Source organism: Tachyglossus aculeatus, chromosome 16, assembly GCF_015852505.1.
Source record: "Tachyglossus aculeatus isolate mTacAcu1 chromosome 16, mTacAcu1.pri, whole genome shotgun sequence".
NCBI classification, from domain to species: domain Eukaryota; kingdom Metazoa; phylum Chordata; class Mammalia; order Monotremata; family Tachyglossidae; genus Tachyglossus; species Tachyglossus aculeatus.
In genome coordinates this window covers 11519125-11525643 of record NC_052081.1, presented here as the reverse complement: position 1 = coordinate 11525643, position 6519 = coordinate 11519125, and positions in this window count along the sequence as shown.

The window sequence follows — 6519 nt, the reverse complement described above, 5'->3', positions numbered from 1 at the left end:
AGGCTTCCTGGAGGAGATGTGATTTCAGAAAGGCTCTGAAGGCAGAGAGGAGGTTCCAGGGAGGAGAGAGGGTGGGAGCAATCAAGCAGTCAAGGGACACAGTCAAGTAGTTGGGGTTTTCGTGAGAATCTGATACTGAATTAATCACCCCACAAACTAAAGCCCTTTGACTCAGCAAGGTCACAAGCAAGTAGTGGCCTTACCAGCTTCACTCAAAATCTTCCCCTCCCTTTTTAATAGTATTTGTTAAACCCTATGTGCCAGGCACTGGACTAAGCACAAACTAGTCAGGTTGGTCAGAATCCAGGTCCCACAGGGGGCTCACAGTCTTAGCCATTTTACAGATGAGGTAACTGAGGCATAGAGAAGTGACTTACCCAAGGTCACACAGTAGACAAATGACAAAGCTGGGATTAGAACTTGGGTGCCAGGCCCTTCTGTCTCACAGGCCCATGCTCTATCCACTAGGCCATGCTGGTAAGCGCTCAATAAATACGATTGAATGAACGAATGAATGACTTACGTCTAACTGGACCCACTCCTCGTAGTGCTGGGAAGGCGGCTAAGCCTGTGCCCCTCACTCAGAGCTCCTCGGCAGTCAGTCTAGAGCTGGTGTAGTGCCTGAGGGCAGGACACAGATCCTTGAGACAGCAGAAATAGTTACTGAAACTCTGAGAAAAATGAGAAAACAATTGCGGGAGAATCCAGAGGGGTGGAGAGAAAGTTCTTTGAGCCCTAGTGGTATGGGGCCTGGTATGACTACACAATACTGAGTGGGTTTGTTTATTACTGGAACCTTGACGGTTCCCATCAGCCTCATGGAGCAAGAAAGCAGGCCTAGACCGTCAGAGGCGGTTAACCAAGCAGTAAAGATCTTCCATTTTGGCCGCACCAAACTGACGCCCAAGTTGTGACTGCTACGGCTCTGGCTTGGAAATGAAGCCAGGAGAGGGAGAGAGAGAGAGAGGCAACCGACCAGGGATCTGTGACCCCAATCAATCAATCAATCGTATTTATTGAGTGCTTACTTTGTGCAGAGCACTGTACTGACCCCAGAGCGAGCCATGCTGACTTTCAAGCAGGCCTCGATTGGAGCAGGGGCAGGATGGGAGGGTTGAAGGAGGAACTAATAATCACACCAAACAACCCTGGTCCCTGTCCCTGTGGGAAAAGTAGTCCTCCACTTCCAACCTCACCGCTACCGGAGAAGCCAAAGGGCAAAGCAGGAAGTGGCGGGTTCCCGGATACCTCTTTCAAAAAACGCCATCCAGGTCTCCACGGGGAGTCTGAAAGATGATGTGGTCTGGCCCCTATCTTTATACTCCTTATTAAGGTATCAGTTAAGCGCTTACTACATATCGAGCTTGTACTGTTCTAAGTCCTGAGTAGATACTCGTTAATTAGGGAAGGCAAGGTTAGCAGACCTAGCTGGCCCTCCCCACCCAGCCCCCACAACCCACCAACCTCATGGCCAATGGCAATCCCGTGGAGCCGCTGCTTCACGAAGGGAACAGCCGGGCCGGGGGAGCAGGGTGTGGGGGGAGCCGCCCGCTGAGGCTAAAGCACGCCTGGTTGCTATGTGCGAGTGTGGCTTCTTACAGCCACTCTCCCTCTACTAGCTAAGACGACAGCACTTCCCGTTCTGGGGAGCTCCAAACCTACCCCATCCCTCTTCCGCGCCCCTGAGGGAGGTAAGTGTGTGTGTGGGGGTCCCCATTTCAAAGATGGGGAAACTGAGGTCAGCAGCAAAGGCAGGAGTGAAATAAGGGTCCACCCGAACACACTGGCTCCCAACCCAGTTCCATCCTGGCTGCTGCCCAAAGGAATAGCAGAAAGGAGATTTTAGGCTCCTTGTGGACAGGAAATGGGTCTATCAACTCTTGCATTATACTCTCCCAAGCACTGAAACAGTACTCTGCACACATTAAGTGCTCAAAAAATGCCATTAATTGATTGAATGACCCAGAGAGCCATTGCTTATTGCTTAAACATGTTTGCTGATCAAGGTGCCCTTTGTGTCCTGCCTGGGGTTTCACTGGGGTTGGGACTCCCCAGGAAATCTTTTATTTGTTCTGCCGACCGGGTCCGTAGTGGGCAGGGGACCATGGGTTTTGGACCCAGGATCTATCAATCAATCAGTGGTGTCTACTGAGCAACCACTACACTACTCTATACGCTTGGAAGAGTACAACAGAAATAGAAGACAGGCTTCCTACCCTCAAGGAACTTGCAATCACAATAGGGAGACACAAAATTTACAGACAGAAGGAATGATGACTATACTGAAAAACAAGGGCTTAAAGAGTGGAGAATGTAAACTTACGTGTACCAAAAAGTGCTATTGGTAGCTGAGAGAGCTTAAGTATTGAGGTGGTATATGGCAGGATGTATCGTGGGGAGAAGAAAAATTAACCAGAGAAAGTCTCCTAGGCTGGAGAAGAGGAAGGAGAGGTGGGAAGACAAGTGAGGAGGCCCATACAGTAGTCTGCCCTAGACATAAGGAGCACCTAGACAGGCCACAGTGGTGACCACTTGGATGGAGATGGAGAAAAAATCCAGAAAAAGTGGAATTAACACTGACAGGATTTAGTGATAATGTTAAGAGTTGAGAATGAGGAGTCATGGGTAATTCCAAAGTTGTGGACTTCAGAGGCAGGGAGGGTGGTGTTGGAAACTGTAGACTGCACACTTGTTGTGGGCAGGGAACATGTCTGCTCACTCGTACTTTATTCTCCCAAGCTCTGCGCAAAGTAAGTGCTCAAAAAATACTACTGATTGGTTGATTAGTGGAGTGAACTGTGATGGGAAAGTTGGATGGAAAGGATTTGGGAGGAAATGAGGATTTCAGTTTGGGGCATACAGAGCTTGAGGTGCCTGCGGGACATCCATATGGAGATGCCCTGAAGGCAAGAGGAAATGCAAAATTGAAGAGGAGGTGTTTTGGGGTGGGGGGGAAGGAAGGCGGGCAGAGAGGGTGGGAAGTGGTAGGCGGGTACCAATCAATCAATCAATAAATCAATCGTATTTATTGAGCACTTACTGTGTGCAGAGCACTGTACTAAGCGCTTGGGAAGTACAAGTTGGCAACATAGAGAGACAGTCCTTACCCAACAGTGGGCTCACAGTCTAAAAGGGGGAGACAGAGAACAAAACCAAACATACTAACAAAATAAATAGAATAGATATGTACAAGTAAAATAAATAAATAAATAAGTAAATATGTACAAACATATATACATATATACATACATGTATATGTCTGTGGGGAAGGGAAGGAGGTAAGATGAGGGGGATGGAGAGGGGGACGAGGGGGAGAGGAAGGAAGGGGCTCAGTTTGTTTGAAGGCAGAGGGAAAGGAGCCTGACAGGAAACAGTTGAAAATTTTACCTGCTCGGATGCCAAACTCATTGGGGGCTTTGGGGAGAACTTGTGATTGGGTTTCCAGGGGGTGGAAGCGCCAGGCTCCCAAAGCAGTTCCATGGCCTGTCCAGGCAATAAGCTCCCCAACCAGTTCCTGAACCCACAGTGTCAAACCCACAACTTGCTGCCACACAGACAAGGAGAGCCCTTGCCTGGCCGCAGAGGTGAACAGGAAGGGAGCTGTCATCTAAAACTCACTTCCCATTTGCCACCAGCAGTGCCCTAGCTAAAAAGCTGTGGGGCAGAGATAATGGTTTTGCCCTTATAATCCTATTTTCAGAGGGGTAGTCACCCCGCCCCAGCCTGGAATCGCCCATCCTCCCTTGACTAGCAGAAGACAGCACAAAATGGGAGCCTTTAACAGATACAGTGCTCTGCACATAGTAAGCGCTCAATAAATACGATTGATGATAAAGTTAGCTCTTACCTCTCTGGTTCTGCTTCCTGCCAGTGGTCGCCCTTCACCAACTGCGAAGAAAATCCAGACATGGAGCTTGGGCTAACGCCATTCTTCAGTGGCTTGTTGAAAGGTCTCCTTTTCCCAGGCCTGGTGGCCCTGCCCTCAAGGCCCAGCCCCGGCTCCCAGGTGTTCCTGCCAGGTGGGACAACGGCTGGGCCACAGCGGCCGGGCCTGGTCTGCTAGCTGGTCTCCCGGCCTGCGAGGCAGCGACGGCCAAGCTCCGACAGCTGGAGGGCCACAGGCCAAAAACTGGACATGGCCCGGGCCCCCCAAGCAAAACAATGGATCGGGGTGGGGGTGGGGGGGTGAACCAGAGTCTCCAGGGCTGGGGGTTGGTTCGGGTGGGGATCGGTTGGGGACAACAGAAAGCTGTAGCGGTTGGTGCTTCAGGCTCCCCGGGAATGGTGTGGTCGGCAGGCATCACCCGCAGAAGGAATAATAAGTATTATTATTTTTATGGTACTTGTTAATCGCTTAACGTGCCAAGCATTTTTCTAAGCGCTGGGGTAGATATAAGTTAATCAGGTTGGGCACAGTCCCTGTCCTATATGAGGCTCCCCCTTCTAGACTGTAAGCCTGCTGTTGGGTAGGGACCGTCTCTATATGTTTCAAACTTGTACTTCCCAAGCGCTTAGTACAGTGCTCTGCACACAGTAAGCGCTCAATACGATTGAATGAATAGACCATGAGCCCGTTGTTGGGCAGGGACCGTCTCTATCTGTTGCCAATGTGTACTCTCCCAAGCGCTTGGTACAATGCTCTGCAGACAGTCAGCGCTCAATAAATACAGTTGAATGAACGAATGGGGCTCAGGGTCTCAATCCCCGTTTTACAGGTGCGATAACTGAGGCACAGTGAAGTGAGTTGCCCAGGGTCACGGGGCAGACAGGTGGTGGCGGCGGGATTGGAATCCGTCTCCCGGGCCCCCCGGGCCCTCACTCTGTCCATTCCCGTCTGCCCCACGTGCTCCCTGACCCACAGCCCCCTCCCCACCAAACCTGCGAATAAACCAACAGGGCCCCCCTCCCCTTGGGCTCGGAGCCCCAGCCCGGACCCGGAGTTGCCCCCTGGCAGGAGGGCACAGAGCCCGCAGCGGGGAGGAAGGCGCCCCCTGACGGGCTGGGCGGGCAGCGGGCCGAGGGAATCAGCCTGTAAACCTGCAGCGCGAGGGAGTCAAGTCAGACCTGCGAAAACCTCCCGTCAGCCCGGCCCTTAAACTTGGGGATTGATCGACGGTGTTTGCACAGTGCGCTGCTCTAGGCACCAGGGGAGCATGGCGGAGTCAGGGCACCTGCTCCCTGCCACGGGCGGACACCCCAGGAGGGGCTAGGGTGAGGGGTTGGAGGGGCCTCCTCCTGCCAAGGCCCTTAGGATGGACAGAAACCCGACTCGGCGCTGTGCATCTCTCCCAGAGGTGGGGCGGACAAGCCCTGGGCTGGCCGCTTCCCTCCTAGAAATGACAAGGGCAACAGGCCTTCCCAAGACTCAGACTCCTTTGCCCTCCCCGCCGCCAACCGCCTCTGGCAGAACGACCCTGTTCGGCATCCTCCTGGAGTAGCTGGTCTCCCTGGGCACAGCCCCCCCACCCCGGTTCTGCTAGGGCCCCGCCGGCCCCACCCTCTGCGACCCGCTGCCCCTACTGACCATCGCCGTCCTCAGGGAGGAGGCTGGCTTCCGACCCTAAGAAACAGCGCCCTTCCCCTGCTCCCCAGACATTATAATAATATAATAATGACGGCATTTGTTAAGTGCTTACTATGTGCCAAGCACTGTTCTAAGCGCTGGGGTAGATGATACGAGGTTATCAAGTTGTCCCACGCGGGGCTCAGACAATCCCCATTTTGCAGAGGAGGTAACTGAGGTACAGAGAAGTTAAATGGCTTGTCCAGTCCCACAGCTGACGAGTGGAGGAGACAGGATTAGAACCCATGAACTCAGACTCCCAAGCCCGTGCTCTTGCCACTAAGCCACGTTGCTTCTCACGACCAGACATGACCAGCTCCCTTGCCGCTAACCATAATCAAGCACCTGGGGCCAACCATAATCCACATTCCCTCCTCAGCTGCAGCCCCACAGCTGCAGCCTCCCTCCTCCCTGCAGGCAGTGAGTGTACTTCCTCCTCTTATTTCCTACACCCCCACACACAGACAACCCCCTCCTCCTAACTCCCTTTTTCTAACCCTGGAGGCAGCTTCCCTCCCCCCTCCTCCAGCTGCCAAGACCTGCCCAGGCAAGGCCTCTCCCCCCCAGCGCTCCCAGGAGTCAGACAGCCCCAGCCCCGGCAGCAGGGGGGCACCTTCCTGGGTTCTCAAACCCCACTGGGCCCAAGAATTCACCACCTCCGAAGGCTGGAGGGTTCGCCTTTGGTTTTTAATCACTTCAGAGCCGGGCAGTCAGAGTGCCCGCCAGCCCCAGCTGGCTGCCAAGAAGAAAGCAGGTGCCAAGAACGGAGCCCAGCGAGTGAACAAACACATCTCTGTTGCCCCCGGGGCCCCGGTGGCCCTTCTGCATGGGGAAGCGGGAGCAGGACTGGCACGCTCCTGTCGCCAGCCTGCCACCCCTCCCATCCCAAACCATTTGGGCTTTCTGCCCAGCCCTCCCTGCCCCCTCCCATCACATGGCAAACACAAAGGAGCCAA